Source organism: Bufo bufo, chromosome 3 (assembly GCF_905171765.1).
Source record: "Bufo bufo chromosome 3, aBufBuf1.1, whole genome shotgun sequence".
In the NCBI taxonomy this organism is placed as follows: domain Eukaryota; kingdom Metazoa; phylum Chordata; class Amphibia; order Anura; family Bufonidae; genus Bufo; species Bufo bufo.
This window is the reverse complement of record NC_053391.1, coordinates 381,820,303-381,842,394: the sequence shown is the minus strand read 5'-3', so window position 1 is coordinate 381,842,394 and position 22,092 is coordinate 381,820,303. Positions and strand designations below refer to the sequence as shown.

At 44.4% G+C, this 22,092-nt stretch overlaps 1 protein-coding gene across 1 annotated transcript in view; it reads right to left on the bottom strand.

The window, feature by feature from the left end:
* The window catches only part of SRRM3 (serine/arginine repetitive matrix 3), a 487,174-nt gene that overhangs the window by 91,902 nt on the left and 373,180 nt on the right, over positions 1-22,092 (bottom strand). The gene's annotated exons all lie outside the window — the stretch shown is intronic.

Below are 22,092 nucleotides of genomic sequence, written 5' to 3'. Positions count from 1 at the left end.
CTCTTACTCTATAACATTCTGCCTAAAGAATGCCCTGCGTTTCTTACGATAACATTGGTTCCCTTTAACAAAAATAGAAATGACTTAGCACTGGATGGCACCACATGAAACCATACTGTATATCATCTCAGATGTAACAAGTGTTTAGCACTAAAAGCTGTAAAGAAAAATTCAGTGTACTTTTATAACTAGTCCGAAGTGGTCTCTTGGAGGAGTATGTTATCTGTCAACATTGGCATCATGGCTTCAAGTTTTTAAAGGATTTGTAACAGATATGACATATCAATTTTCTAATAGATCCTAATAGATCCCACTGACTTATAGTAGATCAATCCGTTTTTCTTTTTCTGAAGGGCAACACAGAGCAACAGACTACCCTATTCTGCCCAACAGTGGCAGAGGAAACATGATGGAAGGTACCATGACCAGTAAAAATGAGGCTTAGTTACTACTTAAAAAATGTACTATTTAGTAATAAGGTACACTGAGTCAAAGATTAGTACACAAAGTATGAATAATGACGGTAAAGAAAGTAAAAAATATCAAGACTATCAAATTATAGTGTCCCTTCATTTAAACTTTCCTGCTGAATATTCTACCACTCTTTAAGACACATCTTAAAATAACTTTTGCAGGCTACTCTCATGCCCAACAGTTTTTAACTGTTCCAGCACTAGAGGAAGTTTTTGAATTTCAACAACATAATTACAAGGATTATTTCAATATGACAGCCAATTTCCATAATGAAGCTGGCACAGCAATCAACTGATTGCTATAGGTCTTGCATCATTAAACCCATAGCAATATGATCTTATCTAGTTTGGAAGCTCTGGCTGGCCATACAGTGTCACTACAATGCAGTGTTACATGCCAGTCATTCAACAGAGTTAGGGTTCATTCACACGTCCACAAATGGGTCCGCATCCGTTCCGCAATATCAGGAACAGGTGCAGACCCATTCATTCTCAATGGGACAGGAATGGATACGGGGAGCACACTATGTGCTCTCCACATCCGCATTTCCGGAGCGAGGCCCCGAAATTCCGGGCTCTGGCCGCGAACTTCCGGGGCCGCGGCTCCGCAAAAAAAATAGAACATTTCCTATTCTTGTCCGCAATTGCGGACAAGAATAGGCAGTTCTATGGGGGGTGCCGGCCTGGTGTATTGCAGATCCACAATTTGCGGATCCGCAATACAATACGCATGTGTGAATGGACTCTTACTGAACATGTTATGAATAGATAGTCTGCAAGAGCAACTGTTTGCTCTAATGCTGTAGCTTGTAGAAGGTTGTTCTGACAATGGTCTCTCTCTAACAGCTATGGCCTAATACATGGGTAACAATGTCCTTCACAGAAAAAAATAAAATTGTTGTGCATGAGCCCCTACAGGAGATATGTGTGGCCACCCAGGCAATAATATCCAATCAGCAAGTGTTTCAGTTGTCTCACCATTGATAATCTGCTAATGGCTAGCATGTCCTCATCTAGAGAGGGGGTTGATCCAGATGGACCAACCAGATGGAAAAAAAAAACTAAAAAAAAAAAGCCATGTTGTTCTTTGAAAAAATATTAAGAAACGCAAAATAAAAAGAAAAGGTACCCAAAAATGAGTGTTTCATAGTTCCCTATTAACTGAGCAAACACCTGGTGAAAACACCAGAAAAAACTATACAAACAATGCCATACTTTTCAGAAGAAAAAAACAAAACAGCATCATGTTTTTCCATGTACTGTGTGTGAGACTGCTACTAGGCTTGAACGAATTGACCTTCGTATAATAGATTCCGTTTCCATACAGCTATAAAATGTATTGGCTCCTTGGAGCCAAAGTTCGCCTCGCCCGAAGTCATGCAAGACTTCGTTGAGTTACTACTGTATTCATATCTGCGTATTTAAAGGATAACTGTCATATTTTTTATTTGCTAGTTTATTAGAGCTAGGCATGTATACCTGAATTAGTCTGTCAATGATTGTCAAAAGATCTGTAATTACCTTATAATAACAGCTTTTATTAATGTCTCCTGTCCCTATCCACTGCTCCCTTAAAAGATCGTTACTATGGTTCATCTGTCTCCGGCTAGGAAGACAGAGGGGCGGTCCTTCACACTGAATGGCTGCATTAGGCTTCAGAGTGAGGAGGCGTGTCTCTCAGTAATCCAATCTGATTGGCTGGCAGGAAGCTGCTGGCTACAGCAAGTGTGTATGTGACCTGAGGGAAAGCAGTTTTGGCCTCAGAGAACTGGCAGAGAAGCCACCTTGAGAAGATCCTCATAATGTAGGATTCAAAACAGCCGTAACCAAGCGGAAAACTCAAGGAAAACAGTGGTAAGTGAAGAAACTAAAGATTGCTTTATGCATAATGCTGCTGCAGCAGTAACATATGCTAAAATAGATTTTTCTTATGAAAATATGACAGTTATCCTTTAAAAACTATTCAAAATAGCAATCCAATGAGGGCTTTGGTACTGGTTTGTACTTCTGTACCAAAGCCCACTTTAGATTCACATTTAAAATTGTTATTAAATACGCAGATATGAATACAGTAATAATTCACAGAATCTCGCGTGACTTCAGGCAAGTTAAACTTTGGCTGCATGGAGCCAAAACATTTTAATGCTGTACAGAAACAGCATTAAAATGAAAATATTTGAATAATTTGACTTTGTATCTATGATCCGAAGGTCGATTCGCTCAAGCCTAACTGCAACTCATCCTATTCAAGTAAGTGGCACTAACCTGTGGCACAATGTATGGACAGATGTGCTGCTGTTTCAGGAATGATTTAAAAAAATCCTGAACCCATTCTGGAACTGCTGATCTTGGGGACCATGTCTTTAAAGGGATTATCCAATTTCTGAAACGCCCCCCCATGTTCCGGGCCCTCACATGTAATATACTTACCCCACTCCCAGTGCGGCTCCTGGTCCCCACACCACCGCTGCTGCTTCTCCCTGTACGCAGCCAATGGCAGGCGGGGACGAGCCTCCCTAGCATCGCGGGTGACGCTAGGGAGGGTCGTCCCCATCCCTGCCTGCCATTGGCTGCCCCCCCCGACACCGGATGTTTTCATCCGTGTACAGGGAGAAGCAGCAGTGGCCTTGTGGGGACCAGGAGCTGCACCGGGAGCGGTGAGCATGGTAAGTATATTACCTGTGAGGGGCCCGGTACATGGGGGGGCTGTTTGAGAAATTGGATAACCCCTTTAAGTGTCCACAAAGGCTGGTATGTGGAAACCTTTATGAACTGTATGTATCCCAGTTAACAGTTTATAGTATAAAGCCAAGCAAGATTAATTGCGTTCACTTGCTGTTGTAAATTACCTCCACAATAGACCAGCACCCTAATACCCTACATGTCAATTAAAGTGAATTAAAATATTTTGCAGTAAAATTAATTGAATGATGCTAACATTCTTGTAAATCACACAATGGTAGCAAAAGCCAAAGGTGGCATGAAATGAACATGAAAATAAAAGTATCCTTGCCTTCCTTGGTTTATCCTTATGTTATTCTTAAGATAATTTGCCCTGGTTCACATGTATCAAATTTGACAGATTTAACAGCCAACCTGAAAGGAACAGACATGGACACTTCTCCATTTGCTTCCATTCTTTTCACCGCATTCTCAATTCACTACCTTAGCTCAATGACTATTTTTCAAAAGTCTAATTCCTCCACTCCCCGTCCAGCCCTCCTTTCCATTCCGCTTATCCTTTAACGAGCGGCATTAATAATGAAAGTTATTACACGGCAGAGGGCAGACATTTTTCAGCATTTACAGCATTTAATCAGGAGCCGTTAAAAATCAATCATCTTCAGTGGCACATAGTGCACAGATTTATCTCATCTCCCCTGTGACCAGCAATTTGCTGCTTGAATTCCTGCATCTTACTTGCGGACATTAAGGCAGCCATCATTAATGGTCAAACATTGGGTGTCTTATCCTGGTGACCTCTTCACCTCAGCCCCTCTTTACAAAGGCTGGACGGAATCGTTAGTCTGGCCTCTGTGCTCATGTAGAAGGACTGCAGCGAAAGATTCTCTTGTTCAGGCTGGAGCTCAGTGTAACGTACAAATTGCTTTATGTCAAATGATCACATTGTCATTGCTACAAGCAATATTATTTTGAAAGTGTTAACATTTGCATGCTATCGTTGCATTTCTAAAATGTCAGCTCTGCAGAGCGTTATGACAACCTTCCAAAGGTTTTCTCAAGAGTTCAGTGTCTTTGAAGGAGCTTTTGAACTGGCCAAGACAGTGCTCATAGCAGTGCTCACAGCTAGCAAAACGTCTCCACAAGGCTGTAAACTGTGATTTTCTATGAATACATTAATCCTTGACAACTGGTGGAGAAATTTTATTTTCATGAACTGGTTGATGATACATTACTAAGAAGAGGGTGGACAGTGAGGAATGGAGTGCTAAGGATTGAGGAAGGGAAAGCTGTTGACCGCATGAACTATTGTTTCCCATAAGGGTCCTTCCCACACTTTTCAGCATCTTTAATCCCTTGTACAAAGCAACCAACCACAAAACACAGCTTATATTTCTTAAACTGCTCTGGTAAAATGAGATCTGTGTTGTGATTGGTTGCTATGGGCAACAGGCAGTTTCTCTTTTAGACCGTTTTGATAAATGGACCCCCATGAATTGCAAGTGGACAAGTTCCTTCTGAGACCATCCAGTACATCACTGTGCCATTTGAGCTTCAAGTGTACGCGCTCCATTCAGTGAAAATTTCCCTATATGTTTTGCCTGTCTCTACCTGTTCACTTCTACTGGGACTGAATTGGCTCTATCTATAGTTTGGTTATCGACTGGAACTCTGGACAGATATTTAGTTGGGGGTCTGCCTGTGTCTCTCGATGCCTACTATGCAGCCTGTCCAAAATCCACCTGTACCCCAACAGCTGCAAAATCCACCTTCTGCATATGCCTGTTGTCCTATTGACCCAATCCTGGGTACTACTCCACCCCAGGGTTGAGTCTACCCTTAAGAGAGGTGTTATCTGAAAATCCATTGATCCAGCTGATTATGAGGTGATGCCTCAACACATCTTCAATCCTACCAATATTGATGCCCCTACACTCTTGAAGGTATCTAGACCATGGTCGAGAAGGCATAAGTGGGGTACTGTTACAGTGACTGGTTTCTATAGTTAAGTTTGCCGTCCATTAAAATTCCTTTTCCATGTCAGTGTTACACAGTGATTTACCATTTAGTTTGTATGGGTGACTTCCTTCCAATGTGCATAACCTAACATTTGTCAGTGTTAAACCTCATCTGCCACTTCTCAGCCCAAGCCTCCAATCTATCCAGTGGAGAAAAAAAGATTTAATAGATTAGCTTTCTCCTCATCACTCTCTATAAACTCTCCCTCATCACTCTGTAAAGGGCCAACACTTTCAGGTTTAAACTTTTTACAATTTATATAATTGAAGAACATTGCAGGGTTAGTTTTACTCTTGGCTGCTTTTATTTGTCTTTTACATATTTTGTTGTTTTTCTTATATTATTTTAAGGCTTTCTTGATACCTTCCTGTTTTAGTGATTTAAAGGGAACCTGTCACCAGGATTTTGTGCATAGAGCTGGGGACATGGGCTGCAATACCCAGTCCCCATAGCTCTCTGTGCTTTTATTGTGTTAAAAAACCGTTTGGATCCATATGCAAATGAACCTGATATGAGTCCTGTGTCCGGAGATGAGTCCAATTTTCTGAGCGCAGCACCGCCCTGCGTCCTCCAAATCTCCTCCTTGCTGGCTGACGTCACAGAGCTGGAGCGCAGAAATCTCGCGATGCGCGAGCTAGCGCATGCGTAGTTCGTTCCCTGTGCCGGCATCAACGAACATGATGCCGACACTGCGCATGCGCTAGCTCACGCATCGCGAGATTTCGGCGCTCCAGCTCTGTGACGTCAGCCAGCAAGGAGGAGATTCGGAGGACGCGGGGCGGTGCTGCGCTCAGAAAATTGGACTCATCTCCGGACACAGGACTCATATCAGGTTCATTTGCATATGGATCAAAATGTTTTTTTAACACAATAAAAGCGCAGAGAGCTATGGGGACTGGGTATTGCAGATGTGCTAGCGGCCACCTAGCAGTCCCATGTCCCCAGCTCTATGCACAAAATCCTGTTGACAGGTTCCCTTTAAATGCTTTCTTTTTGTCATTTATTGCTTCCTTTACATTTCTATTTATCCACATTGGTTATTTCTTGTTCCTTACCCTTTTATTCTTATAAGGTATGTACCTCTCGACATGACAGTTTAGGATGCTTTTAAAAATATCCAATTTTGTGGCTGCATTTTTATTTTTGTGGATGTTGTTAGGCTAATGTTGTTAGGCTAATGGCCTCTCTTAGCTGGTAAAATGTTGCTGTTTTGAAGTTTGGTATTTTTGTGCCTCCCTAAAGAAACACTCTTTAGAATGACAATTGGAAGGTTATTATTTTATGATCACTATTTCCCAGGTGTCCCCCAACCTGCATGTCTATTGTTCTGTCAGGTCTGTTGATTTTCAGTGATATATTACGTGGCTTATAGCAAACTCCTAGCAGTATTTTATAATTATTTTTGCTTCTATTTATTTCTACCCACAGTGACTCCATATGTTCATGTCCCTCACTTATATCTTCACGGAGTGTGGGCTTTAGACAGGACTTTACAAAAAGGCAGACCCCTCCCCCTCTCCGGTTTTGACGATCCTTTCTAAACAGACTGTAACCTTGTACATTAACTGCCTAGTCATAGTTATCATCCAGCCATGTCTCAGTTATTTCCACTATGTCATAGTCCTCCTCACACATCACTAATTCCAGTTCACCAGTTTTATTAGTCAGGCTTCTGGCATTAGTATACATACATACAATTAAGAGATTTTTGCATATGTTTTACCCTGTACCTAACCTTGTTAACTGTTCTAGTCCCTCCCTCCCCCAGTTCCATTACCTCACCCCAGGTCTCTATCTGCAGTATCTTTCCCACTTATAACGCAATTACTCTCCCCCCAGTCCCTAGTTTAAACACTCCTCCAACCTTCTAGCCATCTTATCCCCAAAAACAGCTGCACCTTCCCTATTGAGGTACAACCAATCCCTATGGCAGAGTCTGTAAACTGACAGAGAAGTCTGTCTAGTTCTCCAGGAACCCAAACCCCTCCTTCCTACACCAGTTCTTGAGCCACTTGTTAATCTCCCTAATCTCCCGCTGCCTTTCTGGCACGGCTCGTGGTACAATGATTGAGGATTCTAGAGATGGGACGAGTCAATACCTTTCAGTTGTTTATGGCACATCCTGTAAATACCCCTTTAACTACCATAGGCCATCCATCCTACCACCATACTATATTATCATCCACCTACACTCATAGAGAAGCATAATGTTGCCTTGTCAAGTGACCCATAAATTCCATGGGCTGCCCTGAGGATTTGACAAGTGATTTGGGCCCTCAGGCCCATAGCTACCAAGGTGTAGAAGAAACACTGCTCCCTGTGGTGAGACCCCTTTAAAAAATGACTTAATTTTACTTTTATACTTTTCAATTTTTATTCTGAAAACCAGTGAGGCAGTTGGTTTGTGTCAAGTTGCTGAAAGGAGCACAAATGTGAAATGTGCAGGGATTACCAATGAAACATAGTATGACATGACCTACCTATTACTCTTTGATGAAGGGATGTGTGCTTGGAATACTTTGCTTGACAGGTCTATGGCAAAGGGGAAATATATTGCAACATCACAGTTGCTTAAAAATTAGGCCATGACCGTCATACAAGCAAATATCATAACTAAGCAGAAATGACAAAACTAATCAGAAATGTAAATAGATTTGCTTAGTGTTGCTTCATATGAATGAAATATTGCTTCACCATAAAGAGCTGATAATTATGTCAATGAGCCTATTTCTATTGTTATCTATTAATGAATGTTCTTTGGGAAACACTTACGGTAAATGCAAAGATGAACTAACCTACAGAAACTATAGTAGTTTATTACTACTGAAAAGAATAACCACAATTTTAGTCTATCAAATACAATCATTGACAAAAAAATAACATACCAAAAAGGAGTTGTTGGAAACTTTCTATGTGTGAATGTAATGATGATATACAGTTGCAAGAAAAAGTATGTGAAACCTTTGGAATGATATGGATTTCTGCACAAATTAGTCATAAAATGTGATATAATCTTCATCTAAGTCACAACAATAGACAATCACAGTCTGCTTAAACTAATAACACACAAAGAATTAAATGTTACCATGTTTTTATTGAATGCACCATGTAAACATTCACAGTGCAGGTGGAAAAAGTATGTGAACCCCTAGACTAATGATATCTCCCAGAGTTAATTGGAGTGAGGTGTCAGCCAACTGGAGTGCAATCAATGAGATGAGATTGGAGGTGTTGGTTACAGCTGCCCTATAAAAAACACACACCAGTTCTGGGTTTGCTTTTCACAAGAAGCATTGCCTGATGTGAATGATGCCTCGCATCATGGTTTGGGGCTGCTTTGCTGCGTCACGGCCTGGACGAAGTGCTATCATCGAAGGAAAAATGAATTCCCTAGTTTATCAAGACATTTTGCAGGAGAACTTAAGGCCATCTGTCCACCAGCTGAAGCTCAACAGAAGATGGATGTTGCAACAGGACAACGACCCAAAGCATAGAAGTAAATCAACAACAGAATGGCTTAAACAGAAGAAAATACGCCTTCTGGAGTGGCCCAGTCAGAGTCCTGACCTCAACCCGATTGAGATGCTGTGGCATGACCTCAAAAAAGCGATTTACACCAGACATCCCAAGAATATTGCTGAACTGAAACAGTTCTGTAAAAAGGAATGGTCAAGAATTACTCCTGACCGAGGTGCATGTCTGATCTGCAACTACAGGAAACGTTTGGTTAAAGTTATTGCTGCCAAAGGAGGTTCAACCAGTTATTAAATCCAAGGGTTAACATACTTTTTCCACCTGCACTGTGAATGTTTACATGGTGTGTTCAATAAAAACATGGTAACATTCAATTCTTTGTGTGTTATTAGTTTAATCAGACTGTGATTGTCTATTGTTGTGTCTTAGATGAAAATCAGATCACATTTTATGACCAATTTGTGCAGAAATCCATATCATTCCAAAGGGTACACATACTTTTTCTTCCAACTGTATGTAAGTGATTACAATGTTAAAGCAAAAGGATATGTTTTTGGGGAAAACTGTACAACTGAAAGCTCTAATAGCCTGTTGGGTCACCTCTAGCCTGGATACAAGATAAGATATGGTTAGGCATGGAGGAATACAGGTTCCCTATGGTATTCTGTGGCACATTTGCCTCACAGATGTTGCAGATGGGCCTGTAAATCCTGCTGCCAAAGCCGGCATCCCAGTTGGTCCCATGAATGCTAGATTGGCAACGCAACTAACAGGCCAAACAAGTGTTGCAATTTGGCCTAGACATTCCTTGAAAGCCCTTGCTATGTGTGTGGCTGGGCATTATCATGCGGAAAAATGCCAGCTGGAAGTCCTGCCATGAGAGGCAACATATGTGACCGCAGGATGTTCTGCACAAATTGCTGAGCTGTTAGTGTTCCTTGCATCACTACTAGGGATAACTGACTATTATATACGATGGCTCCCGAGAACATCACATCCGCAGTTAGGGGCAGTATGTCACTACACAGCAAAGGCAGGGTTGAAGTGCTCATCACAAGGCCTCCATACACAATCATGACCATCGTCGTATCTGAAACAGAACCTGGATTAGTCACTAAAGATTATATGTTTCCAGTCCATAGCAGTCTAGGTTTCTCGTTCACGACACCACTGCAAACAAAGGCAGTGGTTGTTGGCTGTTAATGGTAGGATGTAAAATGGGTGCCGTGACACCAAATGTTCTTTTGCTAAGTGCCTGGAAATGGTCTGGGCAGAGATGGAGTTATGTAATGAAGGTGCCATCTGTATCTGGACAGTGGACAATGAAACCGTGCTTGTGCTGCTTGTCGGCAGATTAACCAATCTTTTCTGCTGGTGGTATGTCTGGGCTGTCTGAAGCTTGTTAGCCATTTGTGCATGCCCTCATATATCCACTGCTTCCAACAACTCTAAACAGCTACATCAGAATAACCTAGGTGGCGGGCAGTTTGTCAAAATGACCATCCTGCTTCTCTCAGTCCAATGATGTACCCTCTCTCAAAATCTGTCAAGCTGGCAAAATGTCTTTGAGTAGAGTCATGTCTAGCAATCAACGATCTCTCACGAAGCAGTACACTACACAAAAGTAGCCTCTAAGAGACTTTTTCAAAGGGCAGTGGGGTAAGCATTTTTACACCTTCTTATGGCAAGACCCAGTGTCTAATAAGCCACAACTGTAATCATTTACATATCTGCCTGAGAAATAACTGCATGCCGAGTTTTCAGCAATCCAACATTTCTATCTGGGTGTGTTATCATACCGTATCTTGCCTACAGAAAACTGTTTCCAATAAACTTACCATCTTGGGGCTTCCTGGAACAACTACTCTGGAACCCAGTCACTTGATGCTCGCATCTTTTCAAACACCTTTTTTCCGATAAGCCACGTACCTTATTGGAATAAGTATCGAAAACACTTAAAGGGCTTTCTCAATGTCAGATAGGTGCAGGTCCGACCTCTGGGACCCGCTCCAATCTCCATAAAGGGCCCCCAAAAGTGAAGGAGAGCACACCACGCATGCACAGCGTGCTCTCCATTCACTTTTATGGGAGTACAAAAAAAAGCTGTGCGAGTGCACTCAGTTATTTCTGAAGTTCCACAGAAGGAAATAGAGAGGCATTGCACATGGACGACCACCTCTTCATTGAGAACTATGGGAATGTCAGAAATAGCTGAGCGCTCGAAAATTTTTAGAACTCCTACAGAAATAAATGGAAGGTGGCCGCTCTTACCTGGTGGGTTCTCCTTCACTTTCAGGGGCCCGTTATGGAGATTTAAGAAGGTCCCATCTCCACTTCTGTTACGTGACTGCAGGGACTGGATGTGGCCTCTTCTGCTCATTTCCTGATAGGATGTGTTCCTGAGTAGTGATGGACGAACATCGGCCTGGATGATTCGCGAATGCGAACTCGCGAACATGATCAAATGTTCGCGAACCACAAGTTTGCGGTGGGCCCCATTCACTTTAATGGCAGGCGAACCTGAAAAACCTTCAGGTCATATTTGCAGCCACCAAATACTTACTAGAAGTGTACAAATCGGCCCACAACATGGACAGTGATATACCAGAGGGTGATCAATGGCAAAAATTCCCACAAAACCCCTAACCCTAACCCTAACCCTAATTTATTTTAATCAGGGGACATTTGTATGCGTCTTAAAGGGAAACTGTCAAAAATGTGCCATGCTGGAGCCTAGAAAGTTTTTATTTTAGACCATGGGAGTACAGGCCCGAAACATTATGCATTCACCGGACAGAAAACATCAAGTGATTATTTGGCTGGAGGTATATTAGACGGTCATTGGATATCAATTTTACTGCAGGCCAGTACAAATACATGTCAAATACATATGTTTAAAAGAACTAAAAATATAAAATTGGATTAAAAACATGGCTAACGAAATCCCCCCTCTTGAATAAACCCCAAATGATAATAGTTGAAATTCGATAACACGTGGTCATCACAGGTGTTGAATTCCTCCGTGGACCCAAACATTAGGCATTCACAGGACAGAAAAGGCCTTTTATGCCGCTGTATTCACATAAGACAGGGACCATTATTTGTTCTGGGTGGTGGCGGATATGTGTGGGCTGGCATTAGGAAATTCAATTAAACGTGGTCGTCACAGGTGTTTAATTCCTCCGAGATCCATGCCTCATTCATTTTTAGATATGTGAGGTAGTCCACACTGTCGTGAGCTAGACGAGTGCGCTTATCGGTCACGATCCCCCCTGCTGCGCTGAACATCCATTCGGACAGGACACTCCACGAGGGGCAAGCCAAGAGTTCCATGGTAAATTGTGCCAGCTCTGGCAACATGTCAAGCCTGCACTCCCAGAAGTCCACGGGTTCCTCGCTTCTCAGAGCATCTACATCGGCTGTTAACCTGATGTAGTTGGACAACTGTCGATCTAGGCGTTCCCTGAGCCTGGATCCGGAGGGCGGCTGTTGATGGGTTGGCTGCAGGAATGATCTCATATCCGAAGTGACCAACACATCTTCAAACCGTCCTCTTCTTGCATGTGCTGTAGGATTGGTATCCGCAACTGTTTCTCTGTGGGTGGAAATTCCTCTGCCAGCGCCCGCAACAGCAAAATGCAGCATCTCTCGAAGCAAGGCCTGGAAATGCTACATTCTGACAGCCCTCTGTGATGCTGATAACATGTCTGCCATTTTGAGTTTGTACCGGGGGTCTAAGTACGTTGCCATCCAGAACTGGTCCTTTCTCTTCATGCTTTTTATACGGGGATCCCTCTTCAAACACTGGAGCATGAAGGCCCCCATTTGCACTAAATTGGAAGCGGTGGAGCGGCCTGGTTCTTGCTCATCGCCCAGGAGAATGTCGCACTTCTTGCTCTTCCTCCTCCTCCTCCCCCCAGGCACCATCCTTCTCTGACTCCACTTCAGACTCCTACTGACTTGTCTTAGATGGAGTAGCCCCCCTGGGAATTCATTCATCATTGCGACTTCTTCATCTTCCTGCTCCTGCTCCTCGACGGCTTGATCAATGACACGACGCAATGCATGCTCCAGAAAGAAGGCGTAAGGTACGATGTCACTGATGGCACCCTGGTTGCGACTGATCAGTTTGGTGATCTCATCAAATGGCCGTAGAAGTCTGCATGTGTAGCGCATGAGCCGTCACTGGCGCGGTGAGAAAAAAAACAGCTCCCAGAACCTGTCCTGCCGCAGAGTTCGTACGGGTAGTCGTTAACGGCACGTTTCTGCTGGAGCAGCCTATCAAGCATATATAAGGTGGAGTTCCAGCGCTCGGGCTGTCACAAATCAGACGTCTGATGGGCAAGTGGTGTCGCCGCTGAACATCAGCAAGGCGAGCCATGGCCGTGTAAGATCTTCTAAAATGGCCAGATTTTCCTGGCCTGCCGTAAGACGTCCTAGACCCTGGCGTATTTGGCAATGAATCGCTGCACGACTAAGTTCAGGACGTGTGCCATGCATGGCACGTGTGTCATTTTGCCCTGTTTCAATGCGCTCAGCAGATTGGCACCGTTGTCGCATACCACTTTACCAACTGGCAAATTAAGTGGGGTTAACCACTGATCGGCCTGTGACCGCAGAGCTGAAAGAAGTGCAGGACCGGTGTGGATCTTGGCTTCCAGGCACAACAGCCGCAGTACAGCATGGCAATGTCTCACTTGGCACGTCAAATAGATTCTGGGGAGCTGGGGGGGTGCAACAGAAGAGGCGGTAGCAGTGTAAAAGGAGGAGTTAGTCGAGGAGGAGAAAAAGATGCAGGCCTGCATGCAATCCGTGGCGGTAACACCAAATCCACACGGGTGCCACGGATTGCATGCTTGACAGCTGTCAGAAGGTTCACCCACTGGGCAGTAAAAGTTATGTACCTTCCATGCCCGTGTTTGTTAGACCACGTGTCTGTGGTCAGATGTATCTTGGCACCGACACTGTGTGCCAGAGATACATTCACTTGCCGCTGAACATGGCCATATAGTTATGGGATGCCCTTCTGGGAGAAATATTTCCTTCCGGGGACCTTCCATTGCGGTGTGCCAATGGTCACAAATTTTCTAAAGGGCTCCGAGTCCACCAGTTTATATGGTAGTTGGCGGGCTAGCAATTCCGACAAGCCGGCGGTCAGCCGTTGGGCAAGAGGGTTATCCGGCATCATTAACTTTTTACGTTCGAACATTTGGGCCACGGAAGCCTGCCCTTTTCCAGATGAACGCGACGATGGCACGGTGGAAGGTGGAGTGGAGGACAAATGGTAATAGAGAGGAGAAGGAGAAGAGGCAGGACGTGGAGCGCCGGGAGTGTGGCCAGCACAGGCTGCAGATGGCAACACTAATGTCAGCAGCTGCCACGTTAAAAAAAGCCCACACTGCGGAGCCATGTGCCGGCATCCTGGGAGTGGCAGATGTGACCGTGCATGGTCGATGGCTCGCTCCAGATACATTTGCAGTTTGCTTTTTCCCTCCTGTGAACTGCGAGTTCTGCCTGCTTCTCCTCCCAATTTGCTTCTCCATCTCTCCTTCTGAACTCCCCTCCTCTTCCTCTCTTGTGGGCACCCACGTGACGTCCATCGACAGGTCATCATCGTCACCTTCACCACCACTGACATTAGAGATCTCGGAGTAGGCAGCAACAGCAGGGACCACCCTCCTTGGGCTGATCTGGGTACTCTCGTCAAAACGCTGGGTGGCGGCCGTTGCTACTTACTATTCCTCATCCGATGCCAAGAATGGCTGCACATCGGTAAGGTCAGGGAATAGATGGGAAAATAACCTGTGTGTGGGTGATTCGATGTGGTTGTCCACTAGAAACATTAAGCTGAAGGTACCATCTTGGAAATTGGGTCCAAGGATTATTGGCCCTTACAAAATCTGTTCAATCAAAATTTTGAACCCGGTGGCGTTTCGTCTGGATCTTCCACAGACCTGGAAGATCCATAATGTGTTTCGCAGGTCTTTATTAAAGAAATATGTGGAAACTGTGGAACCATGTCCATTGCCACCTCCCCCTGTCTTGGTGGATGGCAATTTGGAGTTTGAAATCTCTAAGATTCTCGACTCACGTATTCTTCAGAGTTCCCTCCAGTACCTGGTGCACTGGAAGGGATACGGTCCCGAGGAAAGAATGTGGGTTCCGGCTGCTGATGTCAGTGCTAGCCGCCTGGTGAGGGCCTTTCACAGGGCACACCTGGATAGGGTCACCCGTAGAAGGGGGCTACTGTCACGCCTTGCCCTGTGAATGTGCGGAGATCTGTCATACTGGCTGCACATGTCTGGCTTCTTTGTTTGTTTTGATTTGGCTTTGAGCTGGATCCACCTTCCCTCAGGTGTACTGGGTTTCATTGTTAGTGAGGCTATTTATCCCTCCTTCCCCCAGTGGCCTGTGTGGGTTATAGTTCTTTCCTGGGAGCTCTTGATTTGTGGTGGATCATCTGCTACAGCTCTGCTCACGATAAGTCCTCTCCTTCATTTCCCTTTGTGTGTTTTATCTAGGCCTCTAGGGAGACACTTGCTTGCTCCTGGTTTAAAGAAGCAGGTTGCCTCTTCCCTTTTCCCTGCTGCTTAGGGTTTGCCCAGGGTGTTTAGGTTTAGGCACGAGGGCATGTGCATATCCACCCTAAGGGTATGCACATGGGCACAGCAGTTTAGGGAAAGCTTTTAGAGATCGCTAGGAGGTGACCCTTTTCTCCCTAGCTTTTGGGCCTAGTCGTTTGTTCTGTTTGTTTTCCCGTGTTTGGTTATTTCCCCGCTTACCTACTTATCGTGACACCTATACCAGTCTTTAAAAGGACTTTTGTGGCCCTATTAGCTAGCGTTTGGTGTCCCTAACAGTCTGTCCCTGCTCCACAGAGCAACCTCTCCCTACACTGGCAAAAAACAGAATGTAAAATGGCTGCCAGATCGGGTTTATTTATAGGGTAGGGGGGGTGTCCATGTGCTGAAACACCTCAATTGTCCTGTCCCACCTGATGGATGTGTCATTGGTTAAAGTTCTGCACAATGTAAAGAATATGGCGCCGGCGGACATCGCCATATGTTCGGCGAACCGCGAACGAGCAAAGGTTGCCGCGAAACGACCGCCGGGCGAACCTCAAGTCCATCTTTATTCCTGAGGCTTCCTGTTTAGCGGAATCAGTGGTGTCATGGCAGGGAAATAAATAAATGTGGTGCTAAGCATGTATGCCTTTTTTGCTGCACATTGCACCAGAAGTAAATCTCCTCCATTGTGTATCTGAAGGATCCATGCAGGTGTCCATTGAAATCAACAGATATCTAGTAGCACCCTCCAATATTTTGGAGAACGGTCCAAAAGGGATATCTGTATCTGGTGCTCCCTTGATTAGGCCAAATGTAACCCCCTCGTCTCTTGTTCACACCTGATTGAACACTGAGTGGTATAAATCTAAGTCCTTGGGTCTTTTCAACATGCAACACCTTTCAAGTGCAACTCTTTAAGTGCACATACTGAATTATACCATAATTGAACCAGAAGGGTACCAAATGTAATTACAGACATGGTTAATGTAAACAATGTTTCTATCTTTCATCCTACTCTTCCCACTTTTCCAAAACCTCCTGAAATACCCCCACATCCATTCACCCAGCAAGGAACTATTCATCTCTATTCCCTCTAACTTACCTTCTCACCTGACCGCTTGCACAAACCTGTTTGGTAATGTAAAACACTTCCTTGCAAAACACACACAGATACCTCCTGCCCTCTCTTATTCTGACCTACTAACACTTTCTCTGCTTCTCCTTATTGCTGGTGATATCTCTCCAAATCCAGGCCTCCCTCAGCAAATCCCCACTATCACCTCTACCTCCTACTACAAATCTCCTTCTACAAATTTCTGCAACCCCTTAAACCTAATAACCATTCCTCTTACCCCTGCTCCTTTGGCTCCTCTTGCAGGAGCATTATGGAATGCACGCTCTGTTTGTAACAAACTGTCCTACATTCATGACCTCTTCATCTCTCAAACTTTCCTTTTTGGGTCGCGCAGAAACATGGCTGACACCCTCCGACACCTCTTCCCCCGCTGCACTCTCTTATAGCGGTTTTCATTTCACTCACCCCCCCCGCCCCCGCCACGGCTACAAACAAACATGGTGGAGGAGTTGGTTTTCTCCTATCAGACACCTGCTCCTACAGCCCAACTCCACTGCCACCCTCCATTACGCTCAATTCATTTGAAGTACACTCTGTTCGCATCTACTCTCCCTCCAACCTCCAAGTAGCTGTCATTTACCGCCCCCCAGTCCCAGCCATCATCTTTTTTGACCACTTTAACATCTGGCTCCTACACTTTCTTTCTGCTGACATCCCCACTATCATCATGGGTGATTTCAACATTCCTATTGACACCTGCCACTAAGCCGCCTGTAAATTCCTATCACTCCCTAACTCCTTCGGCCTCTCACAGTGGTCTTTCGCTCCCAGCCACAGAGATGGTCACACTCTGGATCTTATCTTTACCCGCCTCTGCTCGCTATCTAACCATTCTAATTCGCCTCTCCGCCCCATCCGACCACAAGCTACTTACCTTCTCTTCACATGTTTCTTCTGCTGCTCCCCCGGTCCACACATTAACACCCCCCCGCAGGAACCTTAAACATCTCGACTTTCACTTGCTTTCTGACTCTCTTCTCCCACTCTCTGCTATTTGTTCCCTCCAAGACCCAGATACTGCCACCACTGTATAACACCACAATAAGTACAGCTCTGGACATTGTTGTCCCCCTCACACACAATAAAACCCAAAAGATCAAGACAACCCTGGCACACCAAACTGACCAAAAAACTCAGACAAGCTTCCAGGGCTGCAGAACGGCGATGGAAGAAATCCCATTCTAAGGATCACTTCACTGCATACAAGCAATTCCTCCTCATTTTTAAATCCTCACTTGCTGATGCAAAACAGGCCTACTTCTCATCTCTCATATCTTCCTTGTCCCACAGCCCTAAACAACTTGTTAACACTTTTAACTCCCTTCTCCGTCTCCCAGCGCCCACACCCTCTCCTCTCATCTCAGCTGAGGACTTTGCCACATAATTCAAACAAAAGATCGTCAACATTAGAGAAAGCCCCACAAAACCTCTACACAACTGCTCAGTCCTCTTCTCCCAAAACCCGCTTCTCCATTACAGAAGAAAAACTCCCTACTCTACACTCCAGATCACCTGTGCACTTGACCCAATCCCATCCCACCTCATCCCTAATCTCACCACAGTGTTTATCCCAGCCCTAACTCATCTCTTCAACCTATCACTAACCTGTCTTCCCCTCTGGTTTTAAACATGCTACCATTACACCCATTCTCAAAAAGCCTTCACTTGACCCATCTGCTTTGTCCAGTTATCGCCCCATATCACTTCTTCCATTTGCCTCAAAGCTACTTGAGCAACATGTCCATTCTGAACTGTCCTCTCACTTCTCCTCCTGCTCCCTCTTTAACCGCCTACAATCTGGCTTCCAGCCCCACCACTCAACTGAGACTGCCCTTACCAAAGTCACCAATTACCTACTAACAGCCAAAACCAGAAAACTTTACTCTGTCCTCCTTTTCCTTGACCTGTCCTTTGCCTTTGACACTGTCGACCACTCCCTTCTGTTACAAACTCTCTCATCTTTTGGCATCACTGACCTGGCCCTCTCCTGGATCAAATCATACCTCACAGAACGGACATTTAGCTTCTACCACTCACACCACCTCCTTGTCTAATTCCTTCTATGTTGGTGTCCCGCAAGGCTCTGTCCTAGGACCCCTGCTCTTTTCTATCTACACATTTGGCCTGGCACAGCTCATAGAGTCCCATGGCTTTCAGTGTCACTTTTATGCTGATGACACACAAATCCACCTCTCTGGCCCAGACATCACCACCCTACTATCCAGAATACCACAATGCCTATCTTTCATATCCTCCTTCTTCTCCTCTTGCTCTCTAAAACTTAACATGGATAAAACAGAATTCTAGAGTGGTAGAAGCTAAATGTCCGTTCTGTGAGGTATGATTTGATCCAGGAGAGGGCCAGGTCAGTGGTGGGGCTGGAAGCCAGATTGTAGGCGGTTAAAGGGAGCAGGAGGAGAGGTGAGAGGACAGTTCAGAATGGACATGTTGCTCAAGTAGCTTTGAGGCAAATGGAAGAAGTGATATGGGGCGATAACTGGACAAAGCAGATGGGTCAAGTGAAGGCTTTTTGAGAATGGGTGTAATGGTAGCATGTTTAAAACCAGAGGGGAAGACAGGTTAGTGATAGGTTGAAGAGATGAGTTAGGGCTGGGATAAACACTGTGGTGAGATTAGGGATGAGGTGGGATGGGATTGGGTCAAGTGCACAGGTGATCTGGAGTGTAGAGTAGGGAGTTTTTCTTCTGTAATGGAGAAGCGGGTTTTGGGAGAAGAGGACTGAGCAGTTGTGTAGAGGTTTTGTGGGGCTTTCTCTAATGTTGACGATCTTTTGTTTGAATTATGTGGCAAAGTCCTCAGCTGAGATGAGAGGAGAGGGTGTGGGCGCTGGGAGACGAAGAAGGGAGTTAAAAGTGTTAACAAGTTGTTTAGGGCTGTGGGACAAGGAAGATATGAGAGATGAGAAGTAAGCCTGTTTTGCATCAGCAAGTGAGGATTTAAAAATGAGGAGGAATTGCTTGTATGCAGTGAAGTGATCCTTAGAATGGGATGTCTTCCATCGCCGTTCTGCAGCCCTGGAAGCTTGTCTGAGTTTTTTTGTCAGGTTGGTGTGCCTGCTCAACCCCCCAAACAGACCTATCTATCACAATCAATGGCTGCACACTCTCCCCGGTCAACCAAGTCCGGTGCCTTAGAGTGACCTTGGATTCTGCTCTCTGCTTCCGACAACACATCCAAGCCCTTTCCACCACCTGCCACCTCCAACTTAAAAACATCTCCCGCATCTGCGCTTTCCTCAACTTTGAGTCTGCAAAACTAATTGTACATGCCCTCATCATCTCCCGCCTAGACTACTGCAACATTCTCCTCTGCCGCCTTCCATTCAGCACTCTCGCATCCCTCCAATCTATCCTCAACTCTGCTGCACGACTGATCCACCTCTCACCCTGTTACTCCTCTGCCTCTCCCCTCTGCCAATTCCTTCACTGGCTCACCACTGCCCAACGAATTCAGTTCAATATACTAACAAATACATACAAGACTGTCCACAACCTGTCCCCTCCCTACATCTCTGAGCTACTTTGCCGATACATCCCCACACGCAATCTCTGATCCCCACAGGACCTCCTTGTCTCCTATCCTCTTATCACCTCTTACCACAATCGCCTCCAAGATTTCTCCCGTGTATCCCCCATTCTCTGGAACTCTCTACCCCAACATATCAGACTCTTACCTACAGTGGAATCCTTCAAAAGAAACCTAAAAACCCACCTCTTTGGACAAGTCTACAACCAGTGACCCTGCTGCCTTTATATCCTGCCATGACTAGCTTCACCCTCACCTACTGTGTCCTTCTCCCATACTATGTAGATTGTAAACCCTCACGGGCAGGGCCCTCTCTCCTTCTGTACCAGTCTGTAACTCGTCTTGTTCATGCTTAGTGCAATTGTCTGTATTATGTATGTATACCCCTTTTCATATGTACAGCGCTATGGAATGAATGGCGCTTTAACAATAATAATAAAAATAATAATAATATCATCTTAACATGGGGTACAAAAAAAAAAGCAGCTGTCTAACTGGAGATACTTGTGGTTTTCTTAATGGATTATTTTAAAACCAGAATATCTATAATAAATATATTAAAATATGACTCCTGAGCATCATATGGCTATTTACAGTATTTAGATGCATACTTGAGAATACTCTTCAATTTACTATAAGCCTCTTCAGCAGATAAATAGTGCAAGCAGCTTATGGATTCAAAGCCTTTCTATCAATATCTGGATGATTAATGTATAGTGTGCGACTTGTAGCTGCAGAGGAAAAGCAATCACCGCTGCTTAACCCATGCAGTGCTGGAGCACAGCAATAGAAAGCTTATACAGTACATACGCTTAAAGGAGTTAATGGTTTAAAATAACTTCTAGAAAGAACCAATCAGTCCTGGATCAACAGAGATGGCCTTTCTGTGCCCCAGTTCTTTCTCCTAGAATTAATTTAATTTTTTCTGAAGAACTGTCAAAGACAACTTTACAGATGCGGCATAAAAGATGGAATAAAAGCACCGGAGGTAAAGGAGAGGTTTTGACCACTAATGTTTACTCAGGCAAGAAACCTTAAAGGTACCTTGACAAAAGCGCCTTTATATTCCTTTCAGTGCATTATCAAAGTATAAGGGGCAGTGGTGTACAATTTATGTGGTTGACATGGCAATAAGGGTCAGGTTTTCTGAAGTGTTAAGGGGCTGATAGGCACTTTAGCTACTTTCAGAAGGTGTCATATTGTGAAATCTCATCAAATACATTTTGGGAGAAAAAGTACGGAAAATAAGGGATTTTAGGAGATCGGAATAGTAGAAGTGCTCAATAGTTTACAATTGGCTTGACCTTTTTCAGACATACAAAAACACATTATATAATGACAGTTTTTCAGTTTGTCTGAAAAACATGGTGGAAAAGCAGACAGAAATTACTTAAAAAGGACCTGTTACCCATACTGACATGTCTGTTTTAGTAACTATTTGCATTCACTGTATAATAACACTCTGGAGCAAATAATCTTATGACTCTATATTGTGCCATTCCTCTATTATTCCTGCAAGAAGTTATGAATGAATTGCTAGCAGTTTGCTATGAAGGTCCAGCTTGGTTCTACAGTTCACATGTACCCCTACAGAGCCTGACATTATCCAATCAGTGCTATTGGTAGCAAACTGTGGAGCGACACCCCCCTAACTTGTAACACCCAGCAGGACCTTCTAGAGGGAATAATAAATAGAACAAAAGTCTTAAGAATAGATGCTCCAGAAGTGTAATTACAGAGGGGATGCAAGTACTTAGTTCATCTGGAATGTGCCCAGTCTCCATTATAGAGAATGGGGCCAGAAAGAGCCTTACAAACCAACGGCAATACCAGAGTCTGCAGGTTCGCCGCCGCTTACCATTGTTTCAAGCAGCAAGTAGAGATTCAGTGACTGCAACTTGCAGTAAACTGCAGACGCGACCTGCAGCTCGACCACAAGCATGTAAAAGCACACTTAAAAGGAAAACCAGTGGCTGCATGAACCACTGCAGGCCTCGTGTAGATGGGACAGTTGCAAACATTTCTGCAACAAATCTGGAGCATGTGAATAAACCTTAAAATAAGGATTTACCTGAAATATGTGATACTACCCAAAGAGCCCAGTCATTGGCAAAATGAAAATACCTGGGCCTTAGTGCCAAAAGAAACCCTCCATCACAAAGGAAGACACCAATATTATAAATTGCCCATGGAAATG